This window comes from Eriocheir sinensis, unplaced genomic scaffold (genome assembly GCF_024679095.1).
Source record: "Eriocheir sinensis breed Jianghai 21 unplaced genomic scaffold, ASM2467909v1 Scaffold572, whole genome shotgun sequence".
NCBI lineage: Eukaryota > Metazoa > Arthropoda > Malacostraca > Decapoda > Varunidae > Eriocheir > Eriocheir sinensis.
Genome location: NW_026111912.1, coordinates 267,584 through 282,899, shown reverse-complemented (window position 1 = coordinate 282,899; position 15,316 = coordinate 267,584).

Genomic DNA, 15,316 nt, shown 5'->3' with positions numbered 1-15,316 from the left:
CTCTCTCTCTCTCTCACGTCACAGCTGATGATCATTGTATAAAAGGTGCATAACGCAGTATGGCCACACGTAAGACAACAGAGACCAAACATTACAAAGGAAAAGCAAGAATCAACGTCAGTAAAAGTGGAGAGCAAACAGACCAGAACGACCAAGGAGAGAGATGGATATGGAGAAAGACTGCCAGCGGGTGTGTGTGTGTGTGTGTGTGTGTGTGTGTGTGAGGGGGGCGTGGAATGGAAACGGCGTGTAATGCGGCGATGGTGGCTGATACGGCGGAACAGATGAGGAGGGAAAGGCAGAGAGAGTGGCGGGATGAGTGGCAGAGTGAGTGAACCAGCAGGACGCGGGGTTGGTGCTCTCAGCCGCTTCCTTCCACCCCTCACATCAACTGTTTCCAAAGGCCAAAAAGGAGATTAGTCTGGTTCTCGTGAGTGTTTCCTTTGGTTCATGGCACAGAAGAAGGGTCAGATTACCACCGGGGCCGTAAAACTACCCATGGAAATGCCTAGAACTTGTACGAAAGCCTTGTCAAATGTGTGTTCCTGGGAGCCGAAATATTAATGAATGCGACCTCATGATAGACACACACACACAGTGATAGCGTACTGGACCCACATTCGCCGCGTGATGGACGACGTGGGTTCGAATCCTCACGCTACCACTCGGATTTTTCGGTCACCGCCGAGTGGCTTAAAACTACCCACATGCTGTCCTGAAAACCACCCATCAACCCGGACTCTAGAGGAAGCCGTCCAAGCGAATCAAGTACGAGTTCCGGGGGGCAGCATGAGCCAATGCAAGATGGCGCCACTATAAACACTCGCCTGCGCCAGAACGGGCTGGGCCGACCATCAGGCCCCACCTGGAAGAAGCCTTGGGCCGACCATCAGGCCCCACCTGGAAGAAGCCTTGGGCCGACCATCAGGCTGGGAAGATGCTGGGAAGATGTCACACACAGGCAACAACGTAAAAAAAAAAAAAAAAACACACACACACACACACACACATAGGGCCAGTTGCTTCCTCCGAACGTTGGTTAGCTGCGGGAAATTGCGGACTTTAGCGGGTCGTGTTATGCATGCCTCTGATAACCGACAGACAGCTGAAGTAGTAAGGGTCGTCTTAAACATTTCAGCGCCCTGGCACACACATTTGACAAGGCATTAATAGGAGGTTTGAGTATTTCCAGCGGTAGTTTTATGACCCTGGTGGTAGTGTGGCCATTCTTCTGGACCATGAACGTAAAGAAACACTCATGAGAACGCGTTTAGATGATACAGTATTAGTAACAGATAGTGACAGAAGTGAGGGTCATATTATTAAACACTTCGTCCCTCAAGCACACACACATGTAGCAGTTTCATTTCGTAAGAGTAGTGGAACTTTCCATGGATAGTTTTATAACCCTGGTGGCAGTGAGGCCATTCTTCTGTACCATGAACGTAAAGAAACACTCATGGGAACGCGTTTAACCTCTTTATTGGCCTTTAGAAATAGTTGATGTAAGAGAAAGAAGCGTCTAAGAAACCGACCTAAGAATCTCAACCCAGGAACTGCAGACGGCCTCCTAAAAGTGACAGTAATTAGTAAGATCAGGAACTGTAAAAGTGATAAAAGTGATAGTAATATAGTAAGATAGTAACCTAGTAAGATAGTAACTGTAGAAGTGATGAAAGTGACGGTAATATAGTAAGATAGTAACTGTAGAAGTGATAAAAGTGACGGTAATATAGTAAGATAGTAACTGTAGAAGTGATGAAAGTGACGGTAATATAGTAAGATAGTAACTGTAGAAGTGATGAAAGTGACGGTAATATAGTAAGATAGTAACTGTAGAAGTGATAAAAGTGACGGTAATATAGTAAGATAGTAACTGTAGAAGTGATGAAAGTGACGGTAATATAGTAAGATAGTAACTGTAGAAGTGATGAAAGTGACAGTAATATAGTAAGATAGTAACTGTAGAAGTGATGAAAGTGACAGTAATATAGTAAGATAGTAACTGTAGAAGTGATGAAAGTGACGGTAATATAGTAAGATAGTAACTGTAGAAGTGATGAAAGTGACAGTAATATAGTAAGATAGTAACTGTAGAAGTGATGAAAGTGACAGTAATATAGTAAGATAGTAACTGTAGAAGTGATGAAAGTGACAGTAATATAGTAAGATAGTAACTGTAGAAGTGATGAAAGTGACAGTAATATAGTAAGATAGTAACTGTAGAAGTGATGAAAGTGACGGTAATATAGTAAGATAGTAACTGTAGAAGTGATGAAAGTGACGGTAATATAGTAAGATAGTAACTGTAGAAGTGATGAAAGTGACGGTAATATAGTAAGATAGTAACTGTAGAAGAGATAAAAGTGACAGTAATATAGTAAGATAGTAACTGTAGAAGTGATAAAAGTGACAGCAATATAGTAAGATAGTATATAACTGTAGAAGAGATAAAGAGGAGAAGTCTGGACCTAAATAACAGGATGGACTCAGGCTGGGGAAGGATACAGGCAGGAACTAGTTTATGAATAACGTGGTAAAGGAATGGAACAGACTGAGAAGAGTGTGTACAGCTTAAGAACATACGATTTTTCTGTTCCATGAACTCAAGAGGACAGAACCGACAGGAAAACAGGTTGAGAGGTGAAATCAGAACCTTTACTGGAGCAGGACTGAGTGTGCTGATGTTAAAGAGAGAGCTGGAGAACGTTTGGGAGGGAATTTGTGCTGTGGTAGCTAATGATTCTCTCTCTCTCTCTCTCTTTTTTTTTAATCAAGGGTATAGTAAGAAGAGGAGGTGGGTTAGTGGTGAGGTACAGGTGGGGAGAAGGAAAGACAGTAGGAGTGTACAGGTGTGTGGTGTAGGTTCATTAGTTGTTAGGGTGTAGTTATTGTTTATCGGGCACCTTATCTGTACACCCCCGGCGTGCTGGGGGGGGGGTGTTTGGTTTGTCTGTGTGTAGAGAGCTAAGTTAAGCTATGGTGTCACTTTTGTCAAGTGGTGCGTGGGCGGTTGTCCTCGCAGTGACTTCACGCTGCGCGGAAACCAGGGGTGGACCATGTTCGTGCTGCTGTCAAGCTCCTTGACGTGGGTGTAGTTCACGTCGTCTTGCTGGTCTAGTTTCTCCCATATCTTCCGGCGGCCTCCGTAGCCTTGTGCTGACTAGTTGTACCCGAGTCTGCGGTGTTGTGCTGCTGTGTTTTCCGTGTACGGGTATTTGTCCGGTGGCAAATCCCAGCGCTTTGTTCTGCAGCCTCTGAAGCTGTAACATCTTGGTGTGGGAAGCCATGTGTGTCGGAGTGGGTGAGTAGTCTAGTATAGGAAGTATCTAAGTCTTAACCAGATACAGTTTGAGCCGCTCTGTGAAGTGCCAGAATCTGTTTAGTGATGTGAGGGCTGTTTTAACTTTCATGGTTTTGTCGTTGACATGTTTAACGATCAGGCCGGTGGATGTCACTGTGTGGCCTAATATCTGGCATTGTTTTTGGTGGGAGATGGTGTTGCCCTGTATTTGTATGTCATTTATTTTTTTCCTGCCGAGTGCGACCACAGCGAACTTGTCTATGTTTGTTTTGATCTTCCATTTTTTTCAAATGTGTTGAGTCTGTTCGCCTCCAGCAAGACCAGGGAGTCATGGTGGTCTAGGGTACCGTTGAGGTCACTATTTGTGTCGCGTCGTCAGCATAATATATATCCATACAGCTTCTGTTATCAGGCCGGGGCATGTCAGAGGTGTAGGTGATGAAGAGCGTTGGTGATAACACGCTGCCCTGTGGCACGCCGCTGTGCAGGGGGAACGGGGAGGATATTGCTGACTTAACTCTCTCTCTCTCTCAAAGCAGAAACACTTTATTTTGCATACGTGAAAAACTGGATAGAGGATGATGGTGATGATGATGATGATGATGAGGAGGAGGAGGAGGAGGAGGAGGAGGACAGTGCCTAATAAATTACCCAACAAATCCGAACTGATACGCAAGAGAGATGAAAAATCGATGAATATAAACAAGTCGTGGACGCGTCACTCCTTCACTCTGATCACGGCTGTCCTCGGTAAATTGAGCCCCGCGCGCCGGCCCGTCAGCGGCGACACCTGTTATAACACCTGTGAACACCATTACGCGAACACACCTTAGTCGGGAGAGCCAGTTGAACATGCAAGATATTTTTTTTTTTTACAGTAGAGGAAGCAGCTAAAGCAAAATTAAATAAGAAACAAAAAAACAAAAAAAAGCTAGTCCCAGTTCCTACTTAGTATATCATAAGAAAGTATCAATGAGTGGCCAAAAGAGAGGTCAAAGAGAGGTAAACTTAGGGGCATAAGCTTTAGCTGCGCGTGGCCTCGGTGCTCATCTCCGTCACATTAACCCTTGAGCCTGTGGTGAGTGGATAAATGAAATAATTGTGCATAGTTGTGCTAATATACGATTCTTCTATTTATCATAATATGCAGCCCTGTCAATTTAAGATCTTTCTGATTCTTTTCCTCTTCCTCCTCCTCCTCCTCCTCCTCCTCCTCCTCTTCATCTTCTTCTTTCCCTCAACGCACCGACACAACAAACTTCTTTGCCTTCATTTTCCTCCTCCTCCTCTTCTTCTTCTTCTTTCCCTCAGGGCACCGACACAACAAACTTCTTTTCCTTCATTTTCCTCCTCCTCCTCTTCTTCTTCCTCTTCTTCTTTCCCTCAGCGCACCGACACAACAAACTTCCTTTCCTTCATTTTCCTCCTCCTCTTCTTCTTCCTCTTCTTCTTTCCCTCAGCGCACCGACACAACAAACTTCTTTTCCTTCATTTCCGAGACCAAGTAAAGGAGAAAGAAAAAAAGAGACGCACAGTTTTCACATCTCTTCGAACGCGCGTCTTTGTTAATCTAAGTTCTGCCGGATCCAACGACTACTCGGTCATTCTTTTCCTCCTCTTCTTCCACTTGTTGTTGTTGTTGTTGTTGTTGTTGGTGGTGGTGGTGGTGGTGGAGTTCTTGTTATTGTTTACTTCTTCTTCATTTTATTTATTTCCTTTTTATTAATCTTCTTCTCTTCATCATCTTTTCTTCTTCTTCTTCTTGAACTTATTCTTTGTTTCATTCTTTATTTCTTTCCTTTTCTTTTTTCTTCCTCCCTTCCTTCCTCTTCCCCTTTTTCTTCTCCTTCCCCTTCTTCCTCCTCTCCTCCACCTCTTCCTCTCCTCTCCTCTCCTCCTCCTCCTCTACGTACCGACACAGCGGACTTCTTTTCCTTCATTCCCAAGACCAAGGTAAAGAAGAAGAAGAAAAAGAAGAAACAGAAGAAAAAGGGAAGGGGGAAGCTGTCCAAAGTCGGGTGCGCCACCCAAACATATTACTTCCAGGGTTGTTGTTGTATGTGGTGGTGGTGGTGGCCGCGACGTAATCACAATATTTCCTTGACTTGCCAACTCGTGTGTGTGTGTGTGTGTGTGTGTGTGTGTGTGTGTGTGTGTGTGTGTGTGTGTGTGTGGTGGTGTGTGTGTGTGTGTGTGTGTGTGTGTGTGTGTGTGTGTGTGTGTGTGTGTGTGTGTGTGTGTGTGTGTGTGTGTGTGTGTGTGTGTGTGTGTGTGGTGGTGGTGTGTGTGTGTGTGTGGTGGGGCTCACGACCTAGCCTGCCCTTCCTCTTGGCCCCAGTTCCAAAGTCTTTAGCCCTCGCCGTCTCTCTTTATCTCTTTGTCATTGTCTTTCTTTCTCTTTATTTTCTGTTCGGGTCTGTGTCTTCCTGTTTCGCTGTTAGTCTGTCTGTCTGTCTCTGTCTCTTTCTCTAACACCCGACCCCCCACACCCACACACACACCCACACACCCACACACACACACACACACACACACACACACACACACACACACATTATACCTAAGGATGAATACGTATGATAAAACTTACTAACCAGAATACATGTAGAGAAAAAAACACATAAACAGACAAACAAACTACACAAAACAAACACAAACTAACTAATGTATATGTAAGGTAAAAAACACACACACAAACAAACAGACCATGAAATAAATATGTATACATCCTAAACTCAAACCAACGTCGAGGAATAACAACAACAACAACAACAACAACAACAACAACAACAGCAGCAGCATCCTCACCCCTCACCCCAATCTCTCTCTCTCTCTCTCTCTCTCTCTCTCTCTCTCCTGTCGACACCGGAAACAATGTAAGACCTGGCTGGTCGTTACTCGGCCTGAGTTTACGCGGCGGCGACTGACTGTTCTCTGGGGGCAGGAGGCAGAGGCGTAAAGACTCTGGCGGAGGGGACGGGGGCGGGAAGGGGCGGAAGGAGCAGGGAGAGCAGGGAGAGAGAGAGAGGCAGCAACAGGTCGGGGTGGCGGGAGAGGAAATAGGGGATCATGTAGCCTATATACGCCACGGCATAAAGGAGCACAGTTAGATTAAATAGACGTTGGATTGAATGCGAGAGGAAGGTGAAGGCTATAGCAGATGAAATACTCGATACGTCTTTGAAATAATATAGGAGGGGAAAAGTATAGCAACAGGTCGGGGTGGCAGGAGAGGAAATAAGGGATCATGTATATATGACACGGCATAAAGGAGCACAGTTAGATTACTTAGACGTTGGACTGAATGCGAGTAGAGCGGAAAGGCTACAGGAGATGAAATGCTCGTTGTCTATATAGAATACAAGAGAAAAAGGAACAACAGACAAATAAGAATCACATGAAGGATTATAGTTAGATTAAATAGGAAATCTTGAAGCGAGGGCAAGAAGAGAGGAAAGGCTATAGCAGAAAAAAAGTCGTTCCTTCTATGAATTTAAATACGAGAAAGAACAGTTGACACATGCACTTCAGCTGTTATATGTAAATGACAACGAGGTGCTTTTTTTTTTTTTTTTTTTTTTTTACAACAAAGGAGGCAGCTCAAGGGCACACACAAAAAAAATAAACAATAATCAAAAAGCCCCTACTGCTGCTCCTAAAAAGAAAAAAAAGATGTGGCCGAAATCAAGATCAAATACGGGAGGAGAGGTGTCCTGATACCCTCCTCTTGAAAGAGTTCAAGTCGTAGGCAGGAAGAAATACAGATGAAAGAAGATTGTTCCAGAGTTTACCAGCGTGAGGGATGAAAGAGTGAAGATGCTGGTTAACTCTTGCATAAGGGGTTTGGACAGTATAGGGATGAGAATGAGTAGAAAGTCGAGTGCAGCGGGGCCGCGGGAGGGGGGGAGGCATGCAGTTAGCAAGTTCAGAAGAGCAGTCAGCGTGGAAATATCGATAGAAGATAGAAAGAGAGGCAACATTGCGGCGGAATTTAAGAGGTAGAAGACTGTCAGTATGAGGAGGAGAGCTGATGAGACGAAGACCCTTAGCCTCCACTCTGTCCAGAAGAGCTGTGTGAGTGGAGCCCCCCCACACATGAAATGCATACTCCATACGAGGGCGGACAAGGCCCCTGTATATGGACAGCAACTGTGCAGGGGAGAAGAACTGGCGGAGACGGTACAGAACGCCCAGCCTCGAGGAAGCTGATTTAGTAAGAGATGAGAGTTTCCAGTTGAGATTTTGAGTTAAGGATAGACCAAGGATGTTTAGTGTTGAGGAAGGTGATAGCTGGGTGTTGTCAAAGAATAGGGGATAGTTGTTTGGAAGATTGTGTCGAGTGGATAGGTGGAGAAACTGTGTTTTTGAGGCGTTGAAGGACACCAGGTTCTTCTTGCCCCAATCGGAAATAATAGTAAGGTCTGAGGCTGCGTTCTGCAGCCCAGCCTTGAGTCGTTAAGTTCCTGTAGGGTGGGTCTTCTATTAAAAGAAATTGAGTACGCAGAGTGGAATCATCGGCGTAGAATGGATAGGACAGTTCGTTTTGGAAAGAAGATCATCAATGAACAACAGAAAAGAGAGGGAGATAGGACAGAACCCTGTGGGACACCACTGTTAATAGATTTAGAAGAACAGTGACCGTCTACCACGGCAGAAATAGAACGGTCAGAAAGGAAACTGGAGATAAAGGTACAGAGAGAAGGATAGAAACCGTAGGAGGTAGTTTAGAAAGAAGATTTGTGCCAGACCCTATCAAAAGCTTTTGATATGTCCAGCGCAATAGCAAAAGTTTCACCGAAACGGCTAAGAGAGGATGACCAAGAGTCAGTTAAGAAGGGTAGGAGATCACCAGTAGAACGCCCCTTGCGGAACCCATACTGGCGATCAGATAGAAGGTCAGAAGTGGAAAGGTGCTTTTGAATCTTCCGGTTAAGGATTGACTCAAAAGCTTTAGATAGACAAGAAAGTAAAGCAATAGGACGGTAGTTTGAGGGACTGAGCGGTCACCCTTCTAGGCACAGGCTGTATGAAGGCATACTCAGCAAGAAGGAAAGGTAGATGTTGACAGGCAGAGGCGAAAGAGTTTGACCAGGCAGGGTGACAGCACGGAGGCACAGTTTTTAAGGACAATAGGAGGCACTCCATCAGGTCCATAAGCCTTCTGAGGATTGAGGCCAGAGAGGGCATAGAAAACATCATTTTGAAGAATCTTTATAACAGGCATAAAGGAGTCAGAGGGGGGATGAGTAGGAGGAATATGCCCAGAATCGTCCAGAGTGGAGTTTTTAGAAAAAGTTTGAGAGAAGAGTTCAGCCTTAGAGATAGATGAGACGGCAGTATTGCTGTCAGACTGAGGAGTGGAGGGAAAGATGAAGAAGTGAAGTTGGAGGAGATGTTTTTGGCTAGATGCCAGAAGTCACGGGAAGAGTTAGAGAAAGCAAGGTTTTGGTATTTTCTATTAATGAAAGAGTTTTTGGTTAGTCGGAGAATAGATTTGGCACGATTCCGGGCAGAAATGTAAAGTTCATAATTAGCATTAGTTTGAGGGCTGTGGTACCTTTTGTGAGTTGCCTCTATCATTGACAGCACGAGAACAAGCGTGATTAAACCAAGGCTCTTTAGCGTGAGGAGAAGAGAAAGAACGAGGAATGTATGCCTCCATTCCAGAGACAATCACCTCTGTGATGCGCTGAGCACACACAGAGGGGTCTCTATACAGGAATCAGTAATCATTCCACTGGAAATCGGAAAAGTACATCCTCAGGTCGTCCCACCGAGCTGAAGCAAAATGCCAGAAGCATCGCCTCTTCGGTTGGTCCAGAGGGTGTACAGGAGCGATAGGACAGGATGCAGAAATAAGATTGTGATGGAGGAGCCCAACGGAGAGAACAGTTTGACAGAATAAGCAGAAGGGTTTGAGGTAAGGAAGAAGTCTAGAATGCTGGGCCGGTCTCCAAGACGGTCGGGAATACATGTAGGGTGCTGGACCAACTGCTCTAGGTCGTTGAGGATAGCAAAGTTGTAGGCTTGTTCACCAGGATGGTCAGTGAAAGAGGATGAAAGCCAAATCTGGTGGTGAACATTGAAATATCCTAGGATGGAGATTTCGGCGAAGGGAGAGTGGGTCAAGATGTGCTCCACTTTAGAGTTCAAATAGTCAAAAAAATTTACATAGTTGGTAGAGTTAGGTGAGAGATACACAGCACAGATATACTTAGTAGTAGAGTGACAATGTAGTCTCAGCCAGATGGTGGAACATTCAGGAGAGTCAAGGTCATGGGCACGAGAGTAAGTTATGTCGTTGCGCACGTATGTGCAACATCCACCTTTGGATTGAAATTTAGGATAGATATAGTAGTAGGTAACAGAGTAAAGATTGGTGTCAGTAGCCACGGAGACCTGTGTGCAAGATGGCGCCACTATAAACACTCGCCTGCGCCAGAACGGACTGGGCCGACCATCAGGCCCCACCTGGAAGAAGCCTTGGGCTGACCATCAGGCCCCACTGGAAGATGTCTACTGGCGCAATAGGCAACAAACGTAAAAAAAAAAAAGAGTTAACCAGCATCTTCACTCTTTCATCCCTCACGCTGGTAAACTCTGGAACAATCTTCCTTCATCTGTATTTCCTCCTGCTCACGACTTGAACTCTTTCAAGAGGAGGGTATCAGGACACCTCTCCTCCTGAAATTAACCTCTGATTTTGGACACCTTTAACCTCTGTTCGGGAGCAGTGAGTGGTTTTTTTTTTTTTTTTTTTCGCGCCCTGAACTGTCTCCATATATATATATATATATATATATATATATATATATATATATATATATATTTATATATATATATATATATATATATATATATATATATATATATATATATATATATATATATATATATATATATATATATATATATATATATATATATATATATATATATATATATATATATATATATATATATATATATATATATATATATATATATATATATATATATATATATATATATATATATATATATATATATATATATATATATATATATATATATATATATATATATATATATATATATATATATATATATATATATATATATATATATATATATATATATATATATATATATATATATATATATATATATATATATATATATATATATATATATATATATATATATATATATATATATATATATATATATAGGTGTGCTGAACTGAAAGGTATATTATATATATATATATATATATATCAATATATATATGCTATCCTGAATATCTTTATCTTTTCCGTCACTGCCGGAGTGGCTTAAAACTGGCCTATATGCTGTCCTGAAGACCAATCTATCAAATTCTGAATTCTAGGAGTAGAAGTTAAACTAGCTTTAATCAAGAACGAGTTCTGGGGCAGGCATGAGCTAAAAGATGGCGCCACTATAAACACTCGTTGTGCCAGAATTAGCTGGGCTTGACCTATCAGGCCCCATTCTGAAGATAGCCTTTCGATAGATCAGGTACCACTAAGCAAGCAAACGACCCCAGAGGAAGCGCGTCACATACGATATCATAACGATATATATATAGCCCTATATATATATACATATATGTATATATATATATATATATATAATGTATATATATTATGTATATATATAATGTATATATATATATATTTATATATATATATATATATATATATATATATATATATATATATATATATATATATATATAAATATATATATGTTTTTTTTTATCTCTGTGTGTGTGTGTGTGTGTGTGTGTGTGTGTGTGTGTGTGTGTGCCAAAGAATTAGATTAGTATTAAAATGACTAAAGAAAATTGAGTAGATTTGGACATAAGGTTGGGTAAATCAACTTAAATGTGGGTACTTTTTATTATTTCATAATTATTTTTTTTGTTAGAGTTGATGCTTGAATTTTATCAGGACCTTAGTAAATAATATTCATAACAGTAATGCAATTAAAAATAGATCCTCCTTCCCAGTATAAGAACATATTACTCGGAGAGCCATTGTTTTCATCAGCTTCCCACCACATTGATAATAACAATTAGATTCCAATACTTCTCCAATAGTTCAGAGATTCAACAGTAGCCTGGTTCAATCCATTATGTGTAGCTGGACAGAGAAAGATACATAACATATAATGAATAATTTGATATAATTGACTTTTGGTATGGTTTAGGGGACAAGTTTTGGCGGTAGAATGGCCCTGGACCCATAAATAGCAGGCTCTGGATTTCGGAAGAAGTCCTTCAATATTAACACTAATGAGAATCACTATCATAATTTTCCTCTGGCAGAGAGGCACGGAACACCTTCCCGGCATTGTGCGTTGGTACCTATAATCACGTATTTATCCTAAAGTCTCGGCAATATGCTGTAGAATATGCTGCAGTAAATCATAGGTCTCTCTTTCACGGTCAAGGCAACCCCAGACTGGTCATTCGCGGTCGCGATCCGGGCTCGCTGCCAGATTTCCGCGATAGCCTCGAGTTGCCATATAAGCAGGTCGCTATCCATCGCCCAACCCTCGTGACGTAGGCTGACGTCACGACTCCTAAGTGCACAGGCCTTCTCCTTTTTAGGAAGGCTTATGGCCGAGGCGCAGTGTATGTGCGCCATTTGAAATTTTAATTTTGGGAAAAGGTGTATATGTGTGAATGTAGTGTGGTGTGGATAAAGAGATCTGGTCTTTAGAGCATGCTGAACTACTCTCCAGTGTTGGTGAGACAATAGAAACGGTTATGAGGACGGGAAGTGGTCTTGGAGGGCTTCAGCTCCCTTCACCTCCCATATATACTCTCACTGGGAGGCTTATGCGCCCGTTCTGGTAGGTGTCTTCCTACCTACTCCAGCCAGTGCTTATCGCCTTTTTTTTAGCTGCTTTGTTAACTGTACAAAACATGATTATTTTCTTTTATCACATTTTTTTATCTATTTCCATGTTTTTATTTGCGCTATATTACCCTTATTTCTATAATCTTATCGCCGTTATTTTACAGGTTTTCAGTTTATTTCGTCGGTATTTAAAGGGGGTGAAGGGCAGCAAACTTAACGGAAATAATAGATAATGGTAAAGGAAGAGTGAACAAAATAAAGCGGTAGGGAAAATATAAAGGATACAAGGAGGTCAGCGCAGCTGAAGGGTATGGCTCCATTACGTAAGCAGGATGTTCCATTATGGTATTTAATAATTAAAACTGAAAAAATAATTATCTTTGAGCTCACCCCTGTCATCCACCATCACCTTCATCACTAGTCCTCGTGATTGTATGTCGGTTATCACTCATCCTTCCCACTCCTGCTGACTGGTCAACACAAAGGTACGCAACACACCTGTGGAGGGACAGGTGCTAGGGTGACTGAAGGGCGGCGGCACACCTTTCTTTCCTCTCCTCCTTGATCCTTCCTCTCTTACTCCTGCTTCCTTTCTTTATCTTTTCCTCCTTATCCGTCCCTTGATTCTTCTCTTTCATCCTCCATGGTTCTTCCTTGCCTTGTTTTCTTCGTTTTCTATATTTCTTTCTACTGCTTCTTCATTCTTCTTTCCTCCTCTCTTCTCCTTATTCTTCCTTCAATATCTCCTCATTCTTCTATCTTTTCCCTACTTCTTTCATGTGCTTCACCTATTCTTTCTTCTTCATTATCTACCCTTCCTTTACCTCTTCCTATTTCTTTTCTTTTCGTACGCCTCTTCTCTCCTCTCTCCTCATTGTTTCTTCCTTGTTATCCCCTTCTTTATATTTCCTGTCTGAGTCTCCTCGTTAGAAGTTTTGTTTTTTGTTTCCTGTTCCTCGTCGATCAGCCTTCCTTCCTTCCTTTCTTCCCCTTTTTTTCTTTTTCTTCTTACCTTCTTTATCTTCTATTTTAACGCATATTTCTGCTTCCTGCTCTGTTCTTCCTTTTCACATTCTATCCTTTTTCCTTCTTCATCTTCTCTCTAATAATTAACCTGTTTACCTGTTGCTTCACCTGTGTTTATATTGCCAATTATCCACCTGTTGTGTGTCTTGTTTTAGCTTTTTGTGTCTTTTTTTTTAATGTTATGTTTGTGTTTGTATTTCAATGGGTATTTTTTGTGCTTTACTCATGTATATCTTGTATCTACTGAATGTTTTTTTGGTGTGTTGTGTATAGAGTTTACTTTCCATTATAAGTACTCTTTTCATCTATTTATCGCACATGCATTTTTTAGTCTCATGTCTCTGTCGATTCCAAATATATATATATATATATATATATATATATATATATATATATATATATATATATATATATATATATATATATATATATATAAATATATATATATATATATATATATATATATATATATATATATATATATATATATATATATGTCTATATATATATATATATATATATATATATATATATATATATATATATATATATAAATATATATATATATATATATATATATATATATATATATATATATATATATATATATATATATATATATATATATATATATATATATATATATATATATATATATATATATACATATATATATATAAATATCTATTCATTCATCTATATATATATATATATATATATATAAAATTCATTCATTCATTCATTCATTCTATCAATCCATCAATTCATTCATCTATCTCATCTCATCTCATCTACTATCTCTCTCTATATATATATATATATATATATATATATATATATATATATATATATCAAAAGTGTTTTTTTATTATGGTTTCTATATATTTAATTTTGTCATTATTATTTTTTTTAGATGACCCTTGGGGAATTACGTACATTTTTTGAAGTTAATTGAGTTGTTAACCTGTCCGCTGCGATTGGCACGACTTTGCCTCCTTCCTGGTAGCCTGGTAACATTGTAAAAATGTTGCGGTCTTTCTCGCCTCTGTGGTGGATAGTAGAGTGTTTCCCATGGTGGTATTGGTGTATTATGGATCCCTCCCATGGTGCAGGACTCTTTACATTTTCTTCATTGAATTGTAATTGAGTTTACCACTTTTTGCTCCATTCAGTAGCTTGGTGAGGTCTAACTGTGAAATCCGCATTCAAGGGTTAATATCGAAAGAAATCAATGTTGGGAAAATATGAAGAACATAGATAGACACGCTCATAGACAGGTAGAAAAAGGAACAAATGAGGGCTTAGGAAAGGAGAGAGGTTAAATTATTTTATGTATTCTTGCTGTCGCATATGGATGAGAAACACATGTAAGCAGAATGGGAAAGAAGAGATTTAGGGTCTGGGAAAAGCGAAAGAATGGAAGGTTGATAAAATTGGCAAGCGAATTGATTATAAACTTATAAAGAAAAGTAATGACTTTTTATGGCTAAATATGCAAGGAAAGTAAATTGAGAAAAGTGTGAAGATGGATTTTGTGCTTTTTTTCTAAAGGATTAGAAAAGATAAGAAACCTCGGAGGAAACGAAAGTCTAATAATAAAAAAGAAGGATAATAATGGCTGCCTTTCGTTGATGAGAACACAAAGAAACAAAACAATATGTGAAGAGAGGACACTGGAAGAATAAATAACAGAGAAAGGATTATTGACAAAAAGACCAAAAGTAAGATGCCAAATGATAAGAAGTCAGTGAAACATTACAAAACTGGTTGTTCTTGGTTATTTTCGGAAACAAGTGATCAGAGAAAGATGAACACAAAGGAAGGAGAAAAGAAAGAGAGTGAAGGAAAAGTGGAAGAAAAGAGGAAGTAATGCGTGATAAAAGAGAGCAGAGGATGTTTTTGGTCGCCTGCTGGCACTCGGGCCATTAAAGAGGTGTGGAGGACTGAGGTAGAGGAGAAGTGGGAGAGGCAAGGAGAAGGAAAGAAGAGAGAGGGAAAAAACGTAATGAGTATAAGGAGAAAAATGGTAGAGTAGAAAAGATTGTAGAAAGAAGATGTGTAGGTAATGTTGAAATTTGTGAAAAGTAACGAAGAAGGAAAGAAGAGAGAAAACAACGTA